General features: G+C 39.9%; 1 pseudogene across 1 annotated transcript; it reads left to right on the top strand.

Annotated features, from left to right (window-relative positions):
* Nucleotides 1-23557: 23557 nt before the first annotated feature.
* LOC120101647 (oogenesin-3-like) lies at nucleotides 23558-24958 on the top strand (annotated as a pseudogene). The gene has a single exon (XR_015684109.1). The product of XR_015684109.1 is annotated as an oogenesin-3-like (transcript).
* The last annotated feature ends 2431 nt before the right edge of the window (nucleotides 24959-27389 follow it).

The raw sequence follows: 27389 nt of genomic DNA, 5'->3' as shown, positions 1-27389 counted from the left end.
TTTTCTTAATTACTAATTGATGGAGAAGGGTCCTCCCTACAGTGGGCAGTGCTACCCAAGGCAGGTAGGCCTGGGCTACAAAGACAGTTAGATAATCAATCCATGAGGAGAAAGCCTGTAAATAGCATTCTTCCATATTTTCTGCTGTAATTCATGCTTCGACAACCTTTATGAAGGTCTTTTACTTGTAAGATAAAATAAACCTTCTCCTGCTCAAGTTGTTTTGGTCATAATGTTGTATCATAGTAAAAGAAAAGCAAACTAGGACAAGAAGCTACAAACAAAATGCTCAACCATTATGGCCAACTATGAAAAGAACAAATCTATGAATAATAGATATAAAAGGAAGAGAAATTTTTCATGCTAAAAGCATACAAAAAAAGTTTCAAGTAATAGCAGGAAATTACTGACATCTAGGAAAATAGATGTTTGCCCTTCCACAGGAGACATCTAAAAAAAAGACAAGAAAAGAATTTTCCCATGTTCTGTTATAGTCAAAATGCTTAGAGTGTGGGGGAGGGGGAGAAATATATTAAGAGAAGCAAGTCACATGTATAAACAAGGCCATAAAATAATAGCAAATATCTCAAGGGAAACTCTAACATCCAACTGGGGTTTGGAAAAATGTATGTCAAGCTATGAAGTACAACTGGAAGGCCAGACTCCTGTAGACGGCACATCCTTGGGTTGAACCCAGTGAATTCACTTGTTATAATTGAAGGAGAAAGGGAAACTTTCCATGACAAAAAAACCTCAAGTAATTCACAGCTGCTAAGTACCTTCTACAAAAAAAAGCTTCTACAGAAGGTGCTTAAAGGAATCCTGAGGGTGGCAGGGAGAGGTGGGCACATCTATGCAGTCCAGGAAAGAACCAACCACATTACAAGAGTATTTAAGCACACAAGGAAATGGAAAACAACTATTTCAAAACTTTCAAAAGGCAAGAAGTTGTACCATTTTAATAATAACTCTGAATATTAATGCTCCAAAGTCCATAAACAAAGACAGAACCTGAAGAATGGATCTAAAAATAGGATCCATCTATTTGTTCCCTCCAAGAAATGCACTTAAGTATCAAAGACAGATGCTACGTATAGGGAAAGAATGGAAAATGACATATGAAGCAAACAAACTAGGAAGAAAGCAAGCATCCCTGCACCACTATGTGACAAAGACTTCACACCACAATTAGGCAGAAAGGGTAAAGAATCCACATAGTTATCAAGGGAGTAACACATCAAGAGGATATTACCACTTTAAACATATGCTCACTGAATCTAAATTAATCCAATTTCATAAAACAATTGCTACCAAAGGTAAATACACAGATTAATCCCAATACAATAATATTGGTACCTCTAATGTCCCATTCGCACCAGTAGACAGACCTCAACAATGGATGGATGGATGGATGGATGGATGGATGGATGGATGGATGGATGGGTGGATGGATGGATGGATGGATGGATGGATGGATGGATGGATGGGTGATGGATGGATGGATGGGTGGGTGGATGGGTGGGTGGGTGGGTGGGTGGATGGATGGATGGATGGATGGATGGACGGATGGGTGGGTGGATGGATGGGTGGATGGATGGATGGGTGGGTGGATGGATGGGTGGATGGATGGATGGGTGGGTGAATGGGTGGGTGGATGGATGGATGATGGATGATGGATGGATGGATGGGTGGATGGATGGATGGATGGATGGATGGATGGATGGATGATGGATGATGGATGGATGGATGATGGATGGATGGATGGGTGGATGGATGGATGGATGGATGAGTTATCTCAGAGCTGGAGAGATGCTCAGTGTAGAAGATGACTTGTTGCTCTTGCAGAGGACCCAGGTTCAGTTCCCAGCACATATCACAATCATCTGTAACCTCACTTCCAAGAGATGAAACACCCTCTTCTGGTTTCCAAGGGAACTAGGCATGCACATGGTACACACACTAAATGCAAGCCAAACCACACATACACGCAAGAATAAAAATAATCTTTAAAAAGCACCAAAACCTATGCACTACAGTGCATGCCCTCCTGAGAGGGAAGTTTAGAGCTATAAGTGCCTTCGTTAAAGATATGAGGAAGATCTCAAATAAACAGCAAACTACCTTAAGGCCTGGAGGAAAAGAACAAGCCAAACTCAAAATCAATAGATGGAAAGAAATAGTTCAGAAATCGATGAAAGGAAAATAAAACAAACAAAAAAATCAAAGAAACAAGCATTTGGGGGAATTTTTTGAAATTTTTAATAAGCCCTGGTCTAACTAGCTAAAACATGAGTAGGCCCAAACTGCTAAAATTAAGCTGGAAAGAATTCAGATGTCCCTCAACAGAGGAATGGATACAGAAAATGTGGTACATTTACACAGTGAAGTACTATTCAGCTATTAAAAACAATGACTTCATAAAATTCACAGGCAAATAGATGGAACTAGAAAATATCATCCTGAGTGAGGTAACCCAATCACAAAAGAACACACATGGTATGCACTCACTGAGAAGTGGATATTAGCCCAAAAGCTCTGATTACCCTATGATACCCCACAAACCATGTGAAGCTGAAGAAAAAGACCAAAGTGTGGATGCTTCACTCCTCCTTAGAGGGGGAACAAAATACTCATAGGAGGTAGAGGGTAGGAGGGACTTGGGAGGAAGAAAGGAGGGGGAGGAGATCAGGTATGGGAGGAGACAGGGATGATACACAGAGGGTCAGGAAATTGAACAGAGGTTTGCAGCAATGGGGGATGGGGATGGGGAATCAGAAAGTTCCAGATGCCAGGAAAGCAAGAGGCTCCCAACACCCAACTGGGATGAGATTAACTGAAATGCCCAACAAAAGGGAGAGAGAACCTGTAGAGACTATATCCAGAGGTTAGGCAAAGCCCCCAGTTGGGGGATGGAGCCACCCACCCATCTCCAAATTCTTAACCCAGAATTGTTCATGTCTAAAGAAAATTCAGGGACAAAGTGTGGAGCACAGACTGAAGGGAAGGTCATCCGGAGACTGACACACATGGAGATCCATCCCATATAGAGACACCAAACACAGACACTATTGCTGATGCCAAGAAGTGCTTGCTGACAGGAGCCTGATATAGCTGTCTCCTGAGTGGATTTGCCAGAACCTGATAAATACAGATGCAGATGCTTGCAGTCAACCATTGGACTGAGGACAAGGACCCCATTGGAGGAGTTAGAGAAAGGACTGAAGGAGATGAAGGGATTTGCAACCCCATAGGGAGAACAACAATATCAACCAACCAGAATACCCAGAGCTCCCAGGCACTAAACCACCAAAGAGTACACATGGAGGGACCCATGGCTCCAGCCACATATGTAACACAGGATAACCTTATCTGGCATCAATGGGAGGAGAAGCCCTTGGTCCTGCGAAGGCTCGATGCCCCAGTATAGGAGAATGCCAGGGTGGTGAAGTGGGAGTGGGTAGGTGAATGGGGGAGCACCCCCATAGTAGCAGGAGGAGGGGAAAATGGGATAGGAGGTTTGTGGAGGGGAAACCAAGAAAGGGGATAACATTTGAAATGTAAATAAATAAAATATCCAAAAGAAAAAATGAAAAAACGTTGTAAAAATACCAATAAACTCAGAAAATCATTAGGACATACCTTTAAAATTTATGTTCCTCTAAAATGAGAAACATAAAAAGAAGTAAACTGAGATCTAGATGTGAATGGTCCACCAAAATTAAACAAAGGTTATATGAACTATTTAAACAGATCTATAATAGGCAATGATATAGAAGCAGTATTTTTTTAATCCTAGTAGGAAGTAACAAGATGATTTAGTGGGTAAACATACTTGGCCCGAAGTCTGACTACCTGAACTTGATCTCCCACCCTTATATAGAGAAAAAAGAAATCTGACTCCCACAAATTATCCCCTGAACTCTATAGACACCACAACACATGTACATACACATATGTGTGCACACACCTGCACACACATGCAAATAAATAAATAAATATTTTAATTCCACTAAAAATTCCTAGTACACTAGATCTATCAGATCTTTTTAAAGCCGCTAGATCTTAAAAAAAGAGCTAACACTAATGCATCTCAACATATTCCATAAAGTAGAAAAGGAAAAATGCTACTGGAATCTTTTTATGAATCCAAAATCAAACCTGATATCAAAACCAGACAAAGATACAATAACAAAAAAGAAAATAATACACACCAATCTCTTTGATAAACCTAGATGTAAATGTTGGCAATAAGATTACATAAATTAAATTTAGCAAACCAAATTCAATAACACAGAGAAAATATAATTCACTATGATCAATTTGGCTTCATCCCAAATACTTAATGATAGTTCAACGTACACATATCAAATGTATATAAATGGACTTGTCATCTGAAACATGTGATTATCTCAGTAGGTGCATAAAAGGGTTTTGATTAACTCGAACAGGATTCATGATAAAAAAAAAAGGCTTGAAGAATCCACACACCTAAAAATTGTGCCTCAGCATAATAAAGATTATATGATAGTCCCACAGCCAGCATCACAGCAAATGGGAGAAAACTGTTCCATTAAAACCTGGAGTAATTGATGTTCACTGTTTACATTCTTGTTCAAAAATCATGCCTAAAGTCTAACTAAAGCAAAACAAAAGACTAAGAAACAAGGGTAAACAAATAGGATAGAAGTTGAGATGCCCTTACTTATAGATGACACAATTCTATACATATGAAACTCTAATGACACCACCAGAAAGCTCTGAGCTGATAAACACTTTCAGTAAAACAACAGGATACAAATTAACATAGAAAAATCAGTAGCCAGCCTATAAAAATAATAAACACACTGGGAAGCAAATTGTAGAAACAATCTCATTCATAATTACCTCAAATAAATAACTTAGAATAAGTTCAACCAAGGAAGTAGAAATTCTACAATGAAAACTCTGAAACACTAAAAATTGAAGAAGACACAAGAAAATGGAAAGACCTTTTATGCTAATGGATTAGAAGAATCAATATTGTGAAGAGCTGGGCTACCAAAAGCAATCTAAAGATTCAATTGTCTTCGCCAAAATTGCAATACGCACACACACACACACACACACACACACACACACACACACACACACACACACACACAATTGGAGGGGCAAATAAAAAATATAATACTGAAAGTGTGCATCCTCATACCCGATTTCAAGTTCTACTGCAGAGTCATAATGACAAAAAACAACATGGTAATGACACAAAGCAGACACAGATCAATGGAGTAAAGTAGACTTACATATAAATTCACACAACTAAAGCCATTTGTGTTTTTCACAGAGATGTCAAAAACACACACTGAAGAATAAATGGTGTTGAAGAAACTAGGTGTCTGAAATTAGATCTCTATCTACTAATTACCCAATTCCAAATATATCAAAGACTTTAATGTAAGATCTGAAACTCCGAAAATGTAAGAGAAAAAAGCAGAGGAAACACTTCAAACTTTGGCATAGCCAAGGACCTTCTGAATAGGACTTTAGTCACTTAGGAACTAATGCCAACTGCTCATTAACGGGACCTTGGGGGATTATAAATAAATAAAACTTCTGTACAAAAGAAGGAAATAATTGAACGAAGAGGCCTGCAGAGTGGGAGAGAATTCTTTACTAACCACCACATGGCTGGCAAAAGGTTAATATTTAGAATATGCAAATAATTTAAAAATTAAACAAGAAATCAAAACAACACAACCAATAAGTTGAATAATTGAATGAACCGTTTTCAAGAGTTAAGCTACAAATAGTCAATGAACTTTTGAAAAACTGTTCAGCTCAATTCCAGCACAGAAACAAGAATTAAAGCTACTTCAGCATTCATGTCTTTCGAAGTCTATGTCGGTCATCAAGGAAACAGTAACGACAAATGTTAGTTAGGATGTGACTACTGGGAATGGGAACTAGCCCAGGCACTGTGGAAATCCGTAAGGCAGTTCATCGAAAGCCTAGAACTGGGGCTAAGGAGAAGCTTAGTTTCTTCAATACACATTGACAATGAAACTTTTGATCCATAGCAAACAAAATTTTCATTTGCAAGGATATGGATACAATTGGAGGTGTGAATAAAATGTTTCAAAAACGTTATCATATTTTCTCTTATGTGTGGGTCATAAAGTTTATACAAATACATAAAATCAAAACGATGCAAAATGATATGAAAAGTCTAGATGGAACAAAGAGGATAAAGGGAGGTGAAGTGCATAGAGAATTTTATGGGAGAAATAGACCCAACAAAACTGTGTATGGAATACACTCAACATACAGTACATGAAATACACCCAACATACAGTGTATGAAATACAGTCAACATACAGTATATGATATACAGTCAACATACAGTGTATGAAATACAGTGAACATGCTTGTGTGACATACACCCAGCATACAGAGTATGAAATACATCCAACATGCTTGTATGAAAATGCCCTTATATAACACTATGCCATAATAAATATATGCAGTGAAATGATTATTATCCACTTTATAATACTCAGAGGGAGAATACAACGGACACAAAACACAGGAGATATTAACTTCTAACTGGAAGCTATAAAAATCTAGGAGAAAGTGGAATGCTTTTTAAGTGCTAAAACTTATCAATCCAGAATCTTATACTCAGACCCCCAAAAGAGGTAAAAATAAAGTTTTCAAACAAAAGCTGAGAGAATGCATCACACCGGCAGATCTGCAGAAGAGAAAATGTTAAGTAATATCAAATGTGAAACCAAATCTACACAAAATAAATGAATCCATAATAAGGGTATATGTGGGTGCTTTTGTCTTTGGATTATTCAGTTGATCCTAACAGTGCTTTGTGATATTTTATAACATAGAAGCAAAGAGGAATTTCACAGAAGACCAGAGACAGAAGTGGAACATGCAGTTTTACATTAATTTCTCTGTAAGTGAAGCAATGCATTATTTGGAAGGTAGACTATGACAAACCAAAACACATATGGTGGTCCTAGAATTCAAGAAATTTCTGTCCTTAGGAAATGCACCAAGTATTCAGCAGTCAGGGGATATCTTGAGTGTCTTTCTACCAAAAAAAAAAAAAAAAAAAAACTCAGAAAAGCCATTCCTTTGCTCATTTGTTTGTTATAAAAATAAAATACAAGATAAAACAAACAAAACTAACACATTGGAAACAGTAGGAAGAGAGCCCAAGAGAAGACACAAGAAACAGAGACCCACTGTTTTGCAATCAGAAATCCCATAAAAGCACTAAGTTGGAAGCCATAATTATACACAAAGGACCTAGTGCAGACCTGCACAGGCCGTGTGCATGATGCCCTAGTCTCTGTGAGGTCATAGGAACTTTTATCAGTTGATTCGTGGCCCTGGTGTCCTCCATGCACTTTGGCTCTTGCACTCTTACTGCCTCCTCTTCTGCAGGGGTCCCTGAGTCATAAGATAGATTTGATGGAGGCGTTCCATCTAAGGTTGAATGTTCAGAGGTCTCTCACTGTGTGTGTGTGGCTGTAGGTCTGCATTTGGTCCCATCTGCTACAGGTGGAAGCTTCTCTGACAATGGCTGAATAAGGCATTGATTTATTTATTTTTTTTATGGATGTTAAAATTTATTTAAATGAACTGTAAGTGTGTAGCATCCAGAAAGCACATTATACATATATCTATATGTATAACTTATATAACTTCAATAACTATTCATACCCTTCTTGCCAATTTTGAATTCTAATTTATAGCATGCATACTAGAGTCATGTTATCTCATTTAAATATGGTGGAACTTTTTTTTTATTAACTTGAGTATTTCTTATATACATTTCGAGTGTTATTCCCTTTCCCGGTTTCCGGGCAAAAATCCCCCTCCCCCCTCCCCTTCCTTATGGGTGTTCCCCTCCCAACCCTTCCCCCATTGCCGCCCTCCCCCCAACAGTCTAGTTCACTGGGGGTTCAGTCTTAGCAGGACCCAGGGCTTCCCCTTCCACTGGTGCTCTTACTAAGATGTTCATTGCTACCTATGAGGTCAGAGTCCAGGGTCAGTCCATGTATAGTCTTTAGGTAGTGGCTTAGTCCCTGGAAGCTCTGGTTGCTTGGCATTGTTGTACATTTGGGGTCTCGAGCCCCTTCAAGCTCTTCCGGTTCTTTCTCTGATTCCTTCAACGGGGGTCCTATTCTCAGTGGTTTGCTGCTGGCATTCGCCTCTGTATTTGCTGTATTCTGGCTGTGTCTCTCAGGAGCGATCTACATCCGGCTCCTGTCGGTCTGCACTTCTTTGCTTCATCCATCTTGTCTAATTGGGTGGCTGTATATGTATGGGTCACATGTGGGGCAGGCTCTGAATGGGTGTTACTTCAGTCGCTGTTTTAATCTTTGCCTCTCTCTTCCCTGCCAAGGGTATTCTTGTTCCCCTTTTAAAGAAGGAGTGAAACATTCACATTTTGATCATCCGTCTTGAGTTTCATTTGTTCTAGGCATCTAGGGTAATTCAAGCATTTGGGCTAATAGCCACTTATCAATGAATGCATACCATGTATGTCTTTCTGTGACTGGGTTAGCTCAGTCAGAATGATATTTTCCAGTTCCAACCATTTGCCTACGAATTTCATAAAGCCGTTGTTTTTGATAGCTGAGTAATATTCCATTGTGTAGATGTACCACATTTTCTGTATCCATTCCTCTGTTGAAGGGCATCTGGGTTCTTTCCAGCTTCTGGCTATTATAAATAAGGCTGCGATGAACATAGGGGAGCACGTGTCTTTTTTATATGTTGGGGCATCTTTTGGGTATATGCCCAAGAGAGGTATAGCTGGATCCTCAGGCAGTTCAATGTCCAATTTTCTGAGGAACCTCCAGACTGATTTCCAGAATGGTTGTACCAGTCTGCAATCCCACCAACAATGGAGGAGTGTTCCTCTTTCTCCGAATCCTCGCCAGCATCTGCTGTCACCTGAGTTTTTGATCTTAGCCATTCTCACTGGTGTGAGGTGAAATCTCAGGGTTGTTTTGATTTGCATTTCCCTTATGACTAAAGATGTTGGACATTTCTTTACGTGTTTCTCAGCCATTCGGCATTCCTCAGCTGTGAATTCTTTGTTTAGCTCTGAACCCCATTTTTTAATAGGGTTATTTGTCTCCCTGCAGTCTAACTTCTTGAGTTCTTTGTATATTTTGGATATAAGGCCTCTATCTGTTGTAGGATTGGTAAAGATCTTTTCCCAATCTGTTGGTTGCCATTTTGTCCTAACCACAGTGTCCTTTGCCTTACAGAAGCTTTGTAGTTTTATGAGATCCCATTTGTTGATTCTTGATCTTAGAGCATAAGCCATTGGTGTTTTGTTCAGGAATTTTTTTCCAGTGCCCCTGAGTTCCAGATGCTTCCCTAGTTTTTCTTCTATTAGTTTGAGTGTGTCTGGTTTGATGTGGAGGTCCTTGATACACTTGGACTTAAGCTTTGTACAGGGTGATAAGCATGGATCGATCTGCATTCTTCTACATATTGACCTCCAGTAAAACCAGCAACATTTGCTGAAAATGCTATCTTTTTTCCATTGGATGGTTTTGGCTCCTTTGTCAAAAATCAAGTGACCATAGGTGTGTGGGTTCATTTCTGGGTCTTCAATTCTATTCCATTGGTCTATCTGTCTGTCTCTGTACCAATACCATGCAGTTTTTATCACTATTGCTCTGTAATACTGCTTGAGTTCAGGGATAGTGATTCCCTCGGAAGTCCTTTTATTGTTGAGGATAGTTTTAGCTATCCTGGGTTTTTTGTTATTCCAGATGAATTTGCAAATTGTTCTGTCTAACTCTTTGAAGAATTGAATTGGGGATTGCATTGAATCTGTAGATCGCTTTTGGTAAAATGGCCATTTTTACTATATTAATCCTGCCAATCCATGAGCATGGGAGATCTTTCCATCTTCTAAGGTCTTCTTCAATTTCTTTCTTCAGAGTCTTGAAGTTCTTATTGTACAGATCTTTTACTTGCTTGGTTAAAGTCACACCAAGGTACTTTATATTATTTGGGTCTATTATGAAGGGTGTCGTTTCCCTAATTTCTTTCTCGGCTTGTTTCTCTTTTGTGTAGAGGAAGGCTACTGATTTATTTGAGTTAATTTTATACCCAGCCACTTTGCTGAAGTTGTTTATCAGCTTTAGTAGTTCTCTGGTGGAACTTTTGGGATCACTTAAATATACTATCATATCATCTGCAAATAGTGATATTTTGACTTCTTCTTTTCCGATCTGTATCCCCTTGACCTCCTTTTGTTGTCTGATTGCTCTGGCTAGAACTTCAAGAATTATATTGAATAAGTAGGGAGAGAGTGGGCAGCCTTGTCTAGTCCCTGATTTTAGTGGGATTGCTTCAAGTTTCTCTCCATTTAGTTTAATATTAGCGACTGGTTTGCTGTATATGGCTTTTACTATGTTTAGGTATGGGCCTTGAATTCCTATTCTTTCCAGGACTTTTATCATGAAGGGGTGTTGAATTTTTTCAAATGCTTTCTCAGCATCTAATGAAATGATCATGTGGTTTTGTTCTTTCAGTTTGTTTATATAATGGATCACGTTGATGGTTTTCCGTATATTAAACCATCCCTGCATGCTTGGGATGAAGCCTACTTGATCATGGTGGATGATTGTTTTGATGTGCTCTTGGATTCGGTTTGCCAGAATTTTATTGAGTATTTTTGCGTCGATATCCATAAGGGAAATTGGTCTGAAGTTCTCTTTCTTTGTTGGGTCTTTGTGTGGTTTAGGTATAAGAGTAGTTGTGGCTTCATAGAAGGAATTCGGTAGTGCTCCATCTGTTTCAATTTTGTGGAATAGTTTGGATAATATTGGTATGAGGTCTTCTATGAAGGTCTGATAGAATTCTGCACTAAACCCGTCTGGACCTGGGCTCTTTTTGGTTGGGAGACCTTTAATGACTGCTTCTATTTCCTTACAAGTTATGGGGTTGTTTAACTGGTTTATCTGTTCCTGATTTAACTTCGGTACCTGGTATCTGTCTAGGAAATTGTCCATATCCTGCAGATTTTCAAGTTTTGTTGAATATAGGCTTTTATAGTAGGATCTGATGATTTTTTGAATTTCCTCTGAATCTGTAGTTATGTCTCCCTTTTCATTTCTGATTTTATTGATTTGGACACACTCTCTGTGTCCTCTCGTTAGTCTGGCTAAGGGTTTATCTATCTTGTTGATTTTCTCAAAGAACCAACTTTTGGTTCTGTTGATTCTTTCTATGGTCCTTTTTTTTCTACTTGGTTGATTTCAGCTCTGAGTTTGATTATTTCCTGCCTTCTACTCCTCCTGGGTGTATTTGCTTCTTTTTGTTCTAGAGCTTTTAGGTATGCTGTCAAGCTGCTGACATATGCTCTTTCCTGTTTCTTTCTGCAGGCACTCAGCGCTGTGAATTTTCCTCTTAGCACAGCTTTCATTGTGTCCCATAAGTTTGGGTATGTTGTACCTTCATTTTCATTAAATTCTAAAAAGTCTTTAATTTCTTTCTTTATTTCTTCCTTGACCAGGTTATCATTGAGTAGAGCATTGTTCAATTTCCATGAATATGTGGGCATTCTTCCCTTATTGTTATTGAAGACCAGTTTTAGGCCGTGGTGGTCCGATAGCACGCATGGGATTATTTCTATCTTTCTGTACCTGTTGAGGCCCGTTTTTTGACCAATTATATGGTCAATTTTGGAGAAAGTACCATGAGGAGCTGAGAAGAAGGTATATCCTTTTGCTTTAGGATAGAATGTTCTATAAATATCCGTTAAGTCCATTTGGCTCATGACTTCTCTTAGTCTGTCTACGTCTCTGTTTAATTTCTGTTTCCATGATCTGTCCATTGATGAGAGTGGGGTGTTGAAATCTCCCACTATTATTGTATGAGGTGCAATGTGTGTTTTGAGCTTTAGTAAGGTTTCTTTTACATATGTAGGTGCTCTTTTATTTGGGGCATAGATATTTAGGATTGAGAGTTCATCTTGGTGGATTTTTCCTTTGATGAATATGAAGTGTCCTTCCTTATCTTTTTTGATGACTTTTAGTTGAAAATTGATTTTATCTGATATTAGAATGGCAACTCCAGCTTGCTTCTTGCGACCATTTGCTTGGAAAGTTGTTTTCCAGCCTTTCACTCTGAGGTAGTGTCTGTCTTTGTCTCTGAGGTGTGTTTCCTGTAGGCAGCAGAATGCAGGGTCTTCGTTGCGTAACCAGTTTGTTAATCTATGTCTCTTTATTGGGGAGTTGAGGCCATTGATGTTGAGAGATATTAAGGAATACTGATTATTGCTTCCTGTCATATTCATATTTGGATGTGAGGTTATGTTTGTGTGCTTTTCTTCTCTTTGTTTTGTTGCCAAGACGATTAGTTTCTTGCTTCTTCTAGGGTATAGCTTACCTCCTTATGTTGGGCTTTACCATTTATTATCCTTTGTAGTGCTGGATTTGTAGAAAGATATTGTGTAAATTTGGTTTTGTCATGGAATATCTTGGTTTCTCCATCTATGTTAATTGAGAGTTTTGCAGGATACAGTAACCTGGGCTGGCATTTGTGTTCTCTTAGGGTCTGTATGACATCAGTCCAGGATCTTCTGGCCTTCATAGTTTCTGGCGAAAAGTCTGGTGTGATTCCGATAGGTCTGCCTTTATATGTTACTTGACCTTTTTCCCTTACTGCTTTTAATATTCTTTCTTTATTTTGTGCGTTTGGTGCTTTGACTATTATGTGACAGGAGGAGTTTCTTTTCTGGTCCAATCTATTTGGAGTTCTGTAGGCTTCTTGTATGCCTATGGGTATCTCTTTTTTTTAGGTTAGGGAAGTTTTCTTCTATGATTTTGTTGAAGATATCTACTGGTCCTTTGAGCTGGGAGTCTTCACTCTCTTCTATACCTATTATCCTTAGGTTTGATCTTCTCATTGAGTCCTGGATTTCCTGTATGTTTTGGACCAGTAGCTTTTTCTGCTTTACATTATCTTTGACAGTTGAGTCAATGATTTCTATGGAATCTTCTGCTCCCGAGATTCTCTCTTCCATCTCCTGTATTCTGTTGGTGAAGCTTGTATCTACAGCTCCTTGTCTCTTCTTTTGGTTTTCTATATCCAGGGTTGTTTCCATGTGTTCTTTCTTGATTGCTTCTATTTCCATTTTTAATTCCTTCAACTGTTTGATTGTGTTTTCCTGGAATTCTTTCAGGGATTTTTGTGACTCCTCTCTATGGGCTTCTACTTGTTTATTTATGATTTCCTGGAATTCTTTCAGGGATTTTTGTGTCTCTTCTCTATGGGCTTCTACTTGTTTAATTATGTTTTCCTGGAATTCTTTCAGGCATTTTTGTGATTCCTCTCTGTAGGCTTCTACTTGTTCTCTAAGGGAGTTCTTCACGTCTTTCTTGAAGTCCTCCAGCATCATGATCAAATATGATTTTGAAACTAGATCTTGCTTTTCTGGTGTGTTTGGATATTCCATGTTTGTTTTGGTGGGAGAATTGGGCTCCAATGGTGCCATGTAGTCTTGGTTTCTGTTGCTTGGGTTCCTGTGCTTGCCTCTTGCCATCAGATTATCTCGTGTTACTTTGTTCTGCTATTTCTGACAGTGGCTAGACTGCCCTATAAGCCTGTGTGTAAGGAGTGCTGTAGGCCTGTTTTCCTGTTTTCTTTCAGCCTGTTATGGCGACAGAGTGTTCTGCTTTCGGGCGTGTAGTTTTCCCTCTCTACAGGTCTTCAGCTGTTCCTGTGGGCCTGTGTCTTGAGTTCACCAGAGAGGTCACTTGCAGCAGAAAAGTTGGTCTTACCTGTGGTCCCGAGGCTCAAGTTTGCTCGCGGGGTGCTGCCCAAGAGCTCTCCGCGGCAGCAGCAACCAGGAAGATCTGTGCAGCTGTTTCCGCGAGCTTCAGTGCACCAGGGTTCCAGATGGCCTTTGGTGTTTTCCTCTGGCGTCTGAGATGTGTATGCAGAGTGCAGTCTCTTCTGGTTTCCCAGGCGTGTCTGCCTCTCTGAGGGTTTAGCTCTCCCTCCCACGGGATTTGGGTGCAGAGAACTGTTTATCCGGTCTGTTTCCTTCAGGTTCCGGGGGTATCTCAGAGGCAGTGGTCCTGCCGCTCCTGGGCCCTCCCCCACGGGAACCCAGAGGCCTTATACAGTTTCCTCTTGGGCCAGGGATGTGGGCAGGGGTGGGCAGTGTTGGTGGTCTCTTCTGCTCTGCAGCCTCAGGAGTGCCCACCTGACCAGGTGGTCGGGTCTCTCTCCCACGGTGTCTGGGAGCAGAGAGCTGCTGCGGGCCGGGATCCGCGGGTGTCAAGGCATTGATTTATGAACAAAACAGAATGTCATTAGGAGTAATTTTATTGCTATATATATTTTTTTTAAATTTAGAGAATACTTTATTAGTTTTTGTAATCAAACCCACGTAGATAAGACCTTACATATTTAATACAGTGCGTTACCCCTATACAAATGGAAAAAACTTAAGTTCAACATTTCTAGACCAATATGGCTGTTAATTTCTGTACAGTGCCAACTCAACACAGTAAACGGGGATACTTTTTTCCAAAGTTGACAGCACAGCTAAAGTTTCCAAAACTTCAAATTATATATCTGTATATATATATTTATATTTATATAAAAAGACCAATAATAGCAGTGTGTTATGCATCAACAGCAGCAACAGCTTTTCCAGGTTCTGCAGTCATCTGAACAAAACTGTAGAGACATCCAGCACACTCCATTAAAAAAAAAAAAAGTAAAAAAACAAAACCCAAGAAAACAGCACAGTTCTGTTACTCTTGTGGTACCTGGCACCATTTTTTTTTAAATTAGCTTCTCAATCATCATCTGGAAAGAAAACATTCTGAGCCACATCATTAAAAACAGCTCTGATAAAGCACGGTCACTACTATGTATCATAAAGCAGGTACAAGCTATTTTACATCCACAGAGGTATGATACAGTACTGTCCTACATCTATAATACTAGAGGATACAATTTAAAAGGCATTATTTGAGACTTGATTCTACTTTTCCAGCAGAGGGCCCAAAGGATGGTGTGACACAGCTTTGTAAAGAAACATACTCTAGACAGGATTTCCTTTCACTAGTGGCACAGTTCTAAGGATTCATTCTCTCCATGAATGTCAGCTAAAACCGTTATTAAAAGAATGAAATATCCCTAAAACAAAACCGTATAACCACCGGATTCACATGAAGATGACCTAGTGGAGACAAGCTGGACCTCACCTTACCAACAAGCTATCAAATCTGTTATGTTTAAACAGTGAGACCTCCAAGGAAGGAGATGCCAAGTAGTGCTTCAAAGCTTCAGACCACAATCAAACACAGCATCCTTTTCAACAGAAGCAGAAGCTCATCTGAATATGCTCAAGAATGCTGACATCAACATTTAATCATCTCCTCACTCATCCAGGAAGAAGGGGAGATCAGTTACTACTGTACTTTATTGTGTTCAACCAAATCACCATGTTACAAAAATACCAAGCTGCCATAATAAATAATAAGGCTCCTCTATCCAGCACCAGATAGCATCATTTTACTTTCAAGCCTAGAAATTGCACACTTGTATATAAACCAACCGAAGATGAGGATTGACAGTTCATCTTGGTGGATTTTTCCTTTGATGAATATGAAGTGTCCTTCCTTATCTTTTTTTATGACCTTTAATTGAAAATTGATTTTATTTGATATTAGAATGGCTACTCCAGCTTGCTTCTTCTGACCATTTGCTTGGAAAGTTGTTTTCCAGCCTTTCACTCTGAGGTAGTGTCTGTCTTTGTCTCTGAGGTGTGTTTCCTGTAGGCAGCAGAATGCAGGGTCCTCGTTGCATATCCAGTTTGTTAATCTATGTCTTTTTATTGGGGAGTTGAGGCCATTGATGTTGAGAGATATTAAGGAATACTGATTATTGCTTCCTGTTATATTCATATTTGGATGTGAGGTTATGTTTGTGTGCTTTTCTTCTCTTTGTTTTGTTGCCAAGATGATTAGTTTCTTGCTTCTTCTAGGGTATAGCTTGCCTCCTTATGTTGGGCTTTACCATTTATTATCCTTTGTAGTGCTGGATTTGTAGAAAGATATTGTGTAAATTTGGTTTTGTCATGGAATATCTTGGTTTCTCCATCTATGTTAAGTGAGAGTTTTGCAGGATACAGTAACCTGGGCTGGCATTTGTGTTCTCTTAGGGTCTGTATGACATCAGTCCAGGATCTTCTGGCCTTCATAGTTTCTGGCGAGAAGTCTGGTGTGATTCTGATAGGTCTGCCTTTATATGTTACTTGACCTTTTTCCCTTACTGCTTTTAATATTCTTTCTTTATTTTGTGCATTTGGTGTTTTGACAATTATGTGACGGGAGGAGTTTCTTTTCTGGTCCAATCTATTTGGAGTTCTGTAGGCTTCTTGTATGCCTATGGGTATCTCTTTTTTTAAGTTAGGGAAGTTTTCTTCTATGATTTTGTTGAAGATATCTACTGGTCCTTTGAGCTGGGAGTCTTCACTCTCTTCTATACCTATTATCCTTAGGTTTGATCTTCTCATTGAGTCCTGGATTTCCTGTATGTTTTGGACCAGTAGCTTTTTCTGCTTTACATTATCTTTGACAGTTGAGTCAATGATTTCTATGGAATCTTCTGCTCCCGAGATTCTCTCTTCCATCTCTTGTATTCTGTTGGTGAAGCTTGTATCTACAGCTCCTTGTCTTTTCTTTTGATTTTCTATGTCCAGGGTTGTTTCCATGTGTTCTTTCTTGATTGCTTCTATTTCCATTTTTAATTCCTTCAACTGTTTGATTGTGTTTTCCTGGAATTCTTTCAGGGATTTTTGTGTCTCCTCTCTATGGGTTTCTACTTGTTTATTTATGTTTTCCTGGAATTCTTTCAGGCATTTTTGCGATTCCTCTCTGTAGGCTTCTACTTGTTCTCTAAGGGAGTTCTCCACATCTTTCTTGAAGTCCTCCAGCATCATGATCAAATACAATTTTGAAACTAGATCTTGCTTTTCTGGTGTGTTTGGATATTCCATGTTTATTTTGGTGGGAGAATTGGGCTCCGATGATGCCATGTAGTCTTGGTTTCTGTTGCTTGGGTTCCTGCGCTTGCCTCTCGCCATCAGATTATCTCTAGTGTTACTTTGTTCTGCTATTTCTGACCGTGGCTAGACTGTCCTATAAGCCTGTGTGTCAGGAGTGCTGTAGACCTGTTTTCCTGTTTTCTTTCAGCCAGTTATGGGGACAGAGTATTCTGCTTTCAGGCGTGTAGTTTTTCCTCTCTACAGGTCTTCAGCTGTTCCTGTGGGCCTGTGTCTTGAGTTCACCAGGCAGGTTTCTTGCAGGGGAAAAGTTGGTCCTACCTGTGGTTCCAAGGCTCAAGTTTGCTCGTGGGGTACTGCCTAAGTCCTCTCTGCGGCGGCAGCAACCGGGAAGATCTGTGCCAGGGTTCCAGATGGCGTTTGGTGTTTTCCTCTGGCGTCTGGACATGCGCAGAGTGCAGTCTCTTCTGGCCTCCCAGGCTCGCCCGCCTCTCTGAAGGTTCAGCTCTCCCTCCCATGGGATTTGGGTGCAGAGAACTGTTTATCCAGTCTGTTTCCTTCAGGTTCCGGTGGTGTCTCAGGCGCAGGGGTCCTGCTGCTTCTGGGTGCTATATATATATTTTAAAGCAGTAGAATTTTGTTTTACCCTAGATCCCTGGGATATCCAGTCTCAGGTATGGGTTACATCTCATGGTGAGGCCCTCACGTCAAGTAAGCTATTGGTTGGTTACTCACACAAGCTTATATATCTCAGGCAGGATGCCACTACAGGGCAAAGGTTTTGTAGATGGGTTGGTATTTGCATTTCTTTGGTATTGCTTTCCTGTACGAAAGATGCCAAAAGGGTCCATTGAGAGAGCAGGGGATTCAGATGGCAAAATACAAATTGTTAATTCCAGATGAAGTACACATAGTGCTTTGTATAATTGTTGCAACCTTTATACACATCCAGAAGTATTTAATTATTTAAACAATTGTTCATTATTATCCTTTTTAATGTATTCTTTTTAATTTATTTATTTATTCGTAAGAGTGTTTTCCTACATGCATGTATGCACACCATGTGTGTGCCTGGTGCCTGAGGAGGTCAGAGGAGGCATCAGATGCCCCTGAAACTGGAGTTAAATATGAGCTTCTATGTGGATGTTAGGAATCAAATCCAGGTCTCTTCCAGAACAGCAAGTGTTCTTAACCACTGAGCAATCCATCTATCCCCTACATTATCATTATTATTCTTAAATTAAAATTTATCAGCCATATTTCCAACCTAGAGCCTTGAAACACCTTCCCAACTGGCATCTGTCTTCACTCTCTTCTCCTCCAAGGTATCCCTCTAGATCACCGTAAAATGTCAATGCAGGCACTCCATTCTCTTGGTTCAAAATCTTCCTTGTGCCCCTAAGCCCAAGTCCCTTCTCCTTGCTTTCCTCAACCCATATCCAGCATGCAAGAGCTCTATGGGAGGTTTCTCCTAAAGAACTGGAGGAGCACTGTAGGGCACACATGATTATAAGCTGACAATCAGATATTGCTCTTGATGTACCATCATCCTTGACACCAAAAGGTCATAGTCCTTTCTCCTTTCCTCTGTAACCATTAGTCTTTGCTTTGCCCAGACTCCATCCAGGAGCATCACCAAAGAAAACCATCATCATTTCTCCCTCTGATAGCGTAATAATGCAATCCTATACGAATAGGATTCATCTGGAACTTCTGGGAAGCACCTGTGGGCAGCCACTGTCGTTTAGGAAAAGCATGTCATCCTAGCCTCACGTCTGACCTATTGGAGAAGCTTGAAGTACACCCAAAACCAGCGTCATCATCACAATGTGCAAAGGGCTGAGGTTGACACTGATCTTGCTCTATACTGAGCCCCACCCATGTGGTACTGGGAAGAGCTCAGAGCTACCATAAAACCTAAGCCAAAAATGCAACACATCCTCTCAAGGAATGCCTGAAGGGTCATGACTTTCATCCATTCCCTTGTGAGCTTATTACTAACTAAAGAGTGAGGGACAACTTCATTAAGCACTATGACAGATCTAAAAGCAGTGATTCACAGGAAGTGTTCCTCTTTATTGAGTGACACTCATTTTATATATGCTTATCAGGATAGATTTGTTAGATTTGGGTTAAATACTGTCCCCGCTGTATTCAGGAAGTATTGTCCCCACTCTTCTGTTACATTTTCAGAGTTTCAGATCTTGCATTAAGATCTTTGATACATTCGCAGTTGGGTACATTAGCAGATAGAGATCTAATTTCAGACACCCAGTTTTCCCAGTTGTCTTTAGTTCACAGTATGTTTTTGACATCTCTGTGAAAAACACAAATGGCTCTAGTTGTGTGGCTTTATATCTAAGTCTACCTTACTCCATTGATCTGTGTCTGCTTTGTGTCGTTACCATGCTGTTTTGTCGTTATGACAACTCAGTAGAACTTGAAATTGGGTATGAGGATGCACACTTTAAGTATCTCTTTTGGACAGGATTGCCCACCTTTTGTACTTTCATGTATCTGAATTTATCTTTTTATTTCTATGAAGAGTGGATTGCAATTTTGGTAAAGACTGAATTGAATCCTTAGATTGCTTTCAGAAGCACAGCTCTTCAGAATATTGATTCTTCTAATCCATTAGCATGAAAGGTCTTTCTATTTTCTTGTGTCTTCTTCAATTGTGTGTATGTGTGTGTGTGTGTGTGTGTGTGTGTGTGTGTGTGTGTGTGTGTACATCTCAGAGTTTTCATTGTAGAAGTTTCACTTCCTTGGTTGAACTTATTCTAAGATATTTGAAAAGATCATGAATGAGATTGTTTCTACAATTTGCTTCCCAGAGTGTTAGTTATTTTTATACAGGATGGCTACTGATATTTGTATGTTAATTTTTATCCTGTTGTTTTGCTGAAAGTGTTTATCAACTCGGAGCTTTCTAGTGTAGTCATTAGAGTTTCTTATGTATAGAATTATGTCATCTATAAGTAAGGGCATCTCAAGCTTCTATCCTATTTGTCTACATAGGACATACTCAGATTCCATGCAAGCAAATGACAACACCAAAATTTTAGTACTAATGCGTAGACACAGCAAGGCTTCCCTTTTCCATTTCCCCATTCCATAATGTCTTGTGTTTGCATATTCCATTGACTCAGAGAAGTTAAAACCATAGAAATCTCTTTTTCTGCACAATCCCATTCTTGTAGGTGATTATCAAGTTCTGGTTCCAGCTTGTCTGCAGTCTAAGAACCAATTTCAGTAACAGTTCTTCTACGTGGATACCATGATAGTGCTGACACCAAGCAGAATGCCCCCAGAACATAATTCTGAGTCTGCTCTTCACATGACTGAACAAAGCAGCATCTGGGATGGCTTGCTTCTGAGTGTCTAAGTGGAGAGATGTCAAATCAAAGGGGGTTGTGAGTGTCCTAATGTGCCCAGGACCATGTGCAAATTAATGAGATGTCACATCAAACTTACATGTGCTCAAAATCCTGTGAGTTGCAAAATTAGCAAGCTATGTTGACAGTAAAGGTGATCTATTAATACCAGCAGCTTTGGATAAAATTCATTATTCCTAATATATGCAGTCATATGCTTCTCTGTAAACATTTTATCACCTCAGAACTCAAGGGACACGAGACCATGGATGAGGTCATGAATGTTGTTGAGCTATCAAAATCACACAATGGCCTAGTATTAAAACGTAAAACTGTCCAAGGATGAATTCACACCCATATAAAAATGTTACAGTAGGCAGTAGCTTATAGTTCCAAAAACACTAACTTGCAGAGGAAGCCCAGGCACCCAAATTCTACTGAAGCCTTCCAACAAGAAAGATGAGCAAATAAGACTATGTCTTAGTTACTTAGTGCCACACAACAAATTAATCAAAATTTTAGCAGTGTGAAAAGCTCACACATTTATTATCTCACAGTTTCTGTGAGTCAAGAACCCAAGAATAGGCTATCTGACTTCTCTTGCTTAGACTCTCTTAAATGGCAACCATTACCTTGGCTGAGGAGGATCCACTCCCGAGCTCACACCCTAGCCTCTTGGATCTTGTTCCTTGAGGGTTGCTGGACTAAGGAACTCAGTTCCTCACTGTATTAGTTACTTTTCTGTGGCTGTGATTAAATCCCTAACAAAAGGCAAGTTAAGAAAAAAATTTATTTTGGCTTATGACTTAAAAGAGGTAGAATCAATAATAGTGGGGAAGTCATGGAAGCAAGAAACAGAAAGTTCACATTCTTTTTAGAATTTTTTCCTCCATCTTTATTAAATTGAGTATTTCTTATTTACATTACAATTGTTATTCCCTTTCCCGATTTCCAGGCCAACATCCCCCTAACCCCTCCCCCTCCCCTTCTATATGGGCATTCCCCTCCCCATACTCCTCCCCTTACCACTCTTCCCCCAACAATCACGTTCACTGGGGGTTCAGTCTTGGCAGGACAAAGGGCTTCCCCTTCCACTGGTGCTCTTACTAGGATATTCATTGCTACCTATGAGGTTGGAGCCCAGGGTCAGTCCATGTATAGTCTTTGGGTAGTGGCTTGGTCCCTGGAAGCTCTGGTTGCTTGGCATTGTTGTTCATATGGGGTCTCGAGCCCCCTCAAGCTCTTCCAGTCCTTTCTCTGATTCCTTCAACGGGGGTCCCGTTCTCAGTTCAGTGGTTTGCTGCTGGCATTCGCCTATGTATTTGCTGTATTCTGGCTGTGTCTCTCAGGAGAGATCTACATCCGGTTCCTGTCAGCCTGCACTTCTTTGCTTCATCCATCTTACCTAGTTTGGTGGCTGTATATGTATGGGCCACATGTGGGGCAGGCTCTGCATGGGTGTTCCTTCAGTCTCTGTTCTAAACTTTGCCTCCCTATCTGCTCCCAAGCGTATTCTTGTTCCCCTTTTAAAGAAGGAGTGAAGCATCCGCATTTTGGTCATCCTTCTTGAGTTTCATGTGTTCTGTGCATCTAGGGTAATTCAAGCATTTGGGCTAATATCCACTTATCAATGAGTGCATACCATGTGTGTTTTTCTGTGATTGGGTTACCTCACTCAGGATGATATTTTCCAGTTCCCTCCATTTGCCTATGAATTTCATAAAGTCATTGTTTTTATCTACATACAAGAAACAGATAGTGAACAGGAAGTGGGGCAAATTATAAATTTCAAAAACACATCCCTAATTACTTTTTCCAGCAAAGCTCCCCATCTTAAGTGTTCTTTAATCTTTTGGTTGGATGGTCATTTTCACAATATTAATCCTCCCTATCTATAAGCATAGGAAGTTTTTCCATCTCCCTGTGTCTTCTTCAGTGTCTTTCTTTAATGTCTTAAAGTTCTCATTAGACAAGTCTTCTGCGTGCTTGGTTACAGTTATCCCAAGAGAGTCTTTGGAGGATACTGTTTCCATGGTTTTCATCCCTTGGTATGTTTGTCATTCACAGGAAAGCTACTGATTTTTGTGTATTAATATTATATCCTGCTACCTTATTGAATGTGTTTAGCAACTGTAGGAGTTCTCTGGTGGAATATTTAGGGTTATTTATGTATACAATCATATCATCTCCAAATAAAAGTACTTTTATATGAACTCCTTTAATCCCCTTCAGTTGTCTTATCACTTAAGCTAAGTACTACATCAAATATGTATGGAGAGAGTGGACATCCTTGTCTTTTTCCTGATTTTAGTAGAAAGTCTGAGTTTCTCCCTGTTTAGAATGATGTTCTCTGTGAGTCAGCTATAAATTGCCTTTATTATGCTGAGATGTTTCCCTCATATGCCTTGCCTCTCCAGGATCTTGTCAAATGCAAAAGTTTCTGTACCTAGTGAAATGTTCACGAGATTTTTGTCTTTTAGCATTTCACGTGATAGATTAAACTTACAGATTTATTGAACCATCCCTGCATCTCTGGGATGATGCCAATTTTATCATGGTGTACTTGAATTTGGTTTGCAAGTATTTTATTGAGAACTTTTACATCTATGTCCATAAGATATATTGATCAGAGTAATAGTGGCTTTGGGAAAAGAATTTAGAAATGTCTCTTCAGTTTCTATTTTGAAAAATAACTTGAGGAGTGTTGGCTTTAGTTCTTTTATGACCATATAGTAGAATTCTGCACTGAATCCATTTCGTCCTGGGTTCTTTTCAGTTGGGCAATTTTTAATTGCTGCTTCTATTTCACTAGTGGTTATTAGTCTGTTTATATTGTTTATTTTATCTAGGTTTAACTTTAGTAGGAAATATATAGATTAAGAAATTTATCCATTTCTTTTAGGTTTTCTACCTTAGTGGAATATAGACTTTTTTAAAAATATGTCCTTATTATTCTCTGAATTTTCATGCTCTCAGTTGTAATGTTTCCCTTCTCAGCTCTAATTTTATTAATGTGGATCCTCTCTCTTTTTCTTTTGATTAATTTGGCTAAATGTTTGCAAATTTTGTTAACTTTTTTCAAAGAACCATCATGTATCTCATTCATTCTTTCTATTGTCTTTTTGGTTGGTTGGTTGATTCTATTCCATTTATTTGAGTCCTAGGTTTGTTTATTTCCTTCCCTTTATTCCGTCTTGATGTTATTTCTTCTCCACCTCTCCCAACAGTACTTCAAATTAGGTACCGGTTTTTCAAACACATGAGCCAATGGGGGACATCTCTCATTCAAACCACCACACTCACCAACTATAAACCAAGGCCTCCCTTAGCTATTCTCCAAGTAGGCATTATCTTGGTGTTATTTCTTCTCCACCTCCCCAAACAGCACTGAAAATAGGTACCAAGTATTCAAACACATAAGTCACTGGGGACATCTCTCATTCAAACCACCACACTCACCAACTATGAACCAAGGCCTCCCACAGCTATTTTCCAAGTAGGCATCTCATAAAAACAACTTGTTTTCCTTGAAAAGAACAAGAAAGCAAGTAAGAAAGGAAGCCATGGTCATGTGCACACACACATACACATACATACACACACACACACACACACACACACACACACACACACACATACATACACAGGCAAGGCAAGGCAGAAACAAGAAAGAAAACATAAGGGGTTTTATTCCAATTCTTTTAAATACTGACTAGGCAATATTTCTGGAAAAAATAATCTCTCAAAAGCAAGAAGAGGTTGGGGGGAGGGGTAGAAAAGGAAAACATTTTAAATGTCATTAAGAAGGCAGGCCTGGACTAGAAATCTTGAAGTCACCTCATCACCCTGCTGAAATAAGAGACCTGTCACTGTGTCTGGACTCCCCAAACCCCTACCTGAATCCCTAAGGATGAGCGACCAGGCTCTCCCCACACTCGAACACCTTGCAATCCAGGGACTGGCAAGTAATGAACGCTTGGCTATCTCTGTTGTGGAGGACCTACCCAAAGTGTTCTTTCCCCCACTGTTCAAGGAAGCCTTCATCAAGAGACGCAAAAAACTTGTTAAGCACATGGTAACAACCTGGCCCTACCCATACCTCTATATTGGCCCCCTGCTGGACGACTTCGATGTAGATACTTTCAAGGCTGTGTTGGAAGGAGTGGATTGGCTGAATTGCCAGAAGATTCGGTCTAGGAGGTGTAAACTCAAAGAGCTCAATTTGCTGGATGTCCAACATGATTTCCTGGATATATGGACTCCAACACGGGATATTCTCCGTGTTCCAGAGGCCCAAGTAGAAGAAGATTCCAAAACAGTGCTGAGGCAACCACTAAGAGTTCATCCAGACTATGGCTTCCTGTTGGGCGTTCTCGATCAGTACCATGCGCACTTCATGAAGTGGGTGAGGCAGAGATTACATAAAATGCACTTCAGGTTTTATAAGTTGGTACCAAAAAGGAGATGAAAGTTGAGACAGGAAAAGCTGTGGGATCCCCTGGGATATTATGGGAGCAATCTGTACTCCTAACTCTTTAGGTATCTGTCTAGCCTCAAAATAATCATTATGTGACATAGGCTGGCTTAGAACGCATTATGTAGACAACCTTGGCTTCCATCTAAATGAAGCAGTGAACATCCCTTCCTGAAAAAAAAAAAAAAAAGAAGGCAGGCCTGGTAGCACACTACATACATACATACATACATACATACATACATACATACATGTCTATAATCTCATCTATTCAAGAGATGAAACAGGAGGCCAGGCTGAGCAACATAGAGAGACACTGTCTTGGAAGAAAAAAGTTAAAAGGGGTTGAGGTTGTAGTGCAATGGCAGAACATTTGCCAGAATGTACATAGGCAGAGCCCTGGGTTCCGTCCAGCGCTGATGAATCAAATTACACTCAAGCTCTGCATGGCCACAAGCCTATGATCTCAGCACTGCGGTAGAGACAGGAGGCTCTCAAGTTCAACGTCATTCTATAGAATACAGGATAATCTCGAGGAGAGCCTGTTTCAAAGGAAAGAAAGAAAGAGAAAAAGAAGGAGGGAAAAGGAAGGAAAACAGGAAAGAAAGAAAGAAAGAAAGAAAGAAAGAAAGAAAGAAAGAAAGAAAGAAAGAAAGGAAGGAAGGAAGGAAGGAAGGAAGGAAGGAAGGAAGGAAGAAAGGAAAAGAAGGAAGGAAGAAAGGAAGAAAGGGAAGAAGGAAAGAAGGAAAGACAAGAAAGCTCTAAACATCCAAATGTTGCCTAGAGCAAGGACTAATTATATGACTCTTGGGGTTGGGGATTTAGCTCAGTGGTAGAGCGCTTGCCTAGCAAGCGCAAGGTCCTGGGTTCCGTCCCCAGCTCCGAAAAAAAAAAAAAGAAAAGGGAAATTATATGACTCTTGTTCTATTATTTAGATTTTTTTTTAATCTAATCTAACCCTCCCTCTCTCTCTCTCTGAAAGACCCACCCTGGATTTTTTCCTAAAAAGAAAAGCTTCTCACAATTGGTCCCTTAGGAACCTAAGGTCAAAAGAGGTCATTTACCCTTCTTTCTAATAACTGCAAATCACCCAGACACCCTCCTCAGCCAGTCATCTATCCTGGCATTTAAGTTCTCATAGTAATCAAAGACTTTCTTCTTGCCTTCAGGAGCCAGATTGTATGGGATCAATGCATTTATGGGGCATTTTAAGCCATTTAATTGGTATTCAAAGTGATGGTCTACATTCTCTCTGCCTCGCTGAAATGGATGCTAGATCATGCACAGGGCGTTGAGCTGTTCCTGAGGAGGACGTGCTCTCAGAAAGCCCTTGCAATCACATCTCTCCTGGCAGTTTCACACATAGAATGTGTGATAACTGACTATTGAACACATCCAACCAGAAACAAATCGTCATCGTTAAGCATCACTGATAGCCATCCACTAAGCAGATGTGTGGGGACTAGTGTTGCAATTACCTGCAGAAGAGTTGCCAGCAGCTATTGCCTCACAATGGTTTTTCAGACACATCAGAGTATTTTATATCTATTGTCTAATATGTCAGTTCATTGTGTGCACTTGGCAGTGCTGTTTGGAATTCAACTCTCTCTAATACTATGGGGCATTCTGAGCCTCAAATCTGTATTCTTTCTAATTACCCTTCTGTCCTAAATTTTTACCATTCATTTTCATGGGCATCTGTAAGTCACAGACAGAACCAGAGTGAGTGTTGAATGACTTACCCTCCCAGCCTCTACCTACAGCACACATGCACCCCTAAAAAAAACCACAACACAAAAATAAAATCCCTGTCCTCAGTTACTAAGAAATATGAAATATGAAAACTTCTCCATGTCTAAACCAAAACCTTGGAATGAGATTAGTTAGGTTGTCCAATAATATTTCTTAAAATAGCTAAGACATGAGAACTGACTGCCAAAGGCAGGTGAGTCAAAGAGACGGGTGAGTGAATCAGGACTAATTAGCAGCTTGACACAGAAGAAGTGTGTCGGAGGAACAGGACACAAAGCCCAGCATACCCAGAAGCAAGAGAGTAGGGCTAGACTAGGCAAAAAGAGATGATCAGGAAGTACCTGGGTTTTCTAACCTAGTTAAGTCCCAGCATCAGTGATTGGCACAAGTGCTCAGTTGACTTTTTGGTGGCTTTATCTTCATGGGATTTGAGGAGTGTGTTTCCCCACAAATTGCAAATTAGCAAACTCCACCAATCCTGCCTACATGTCTATCCCCCTCCCAGTACCCTCAGAGTCTGCCTGGGCCTCTCCCTGACCCACATACTGTCTTAGGTTTAGATATGTTGACCCACATACTGTCTTAGGTTTAGATATGTTGACCCACATACTGTCTTAGGTTTAGATATGTTGACATAGTCTCCTTCCAAGCTTCCTTTAGCCCAGTTCCACACTAGACTTCCATCTACCCAGGCTGAAGAAGACCTTCTCTGACAGCACACTCATCATAAGGGAAA

This window comes from Rattus norvegicus, chromosome 3, assembly GCF_021556685.1.
Source record: "Rattus norvegicus strain SHRSP/BbbUtx chromosome 3, alternate assembly SHRSP_T2T, whole genome shotgun sequence".
Lineage (NCBI taxonomy): Eukaryota > Metazoa > Chordata > Mammalia > Rodentia > Muridae > Rattus > Rattus norvegicus.
Note: the sequence above shows the minus strand (reverse complement) of the source record. Positions and strands in the feature narration are given on the sequence as shown.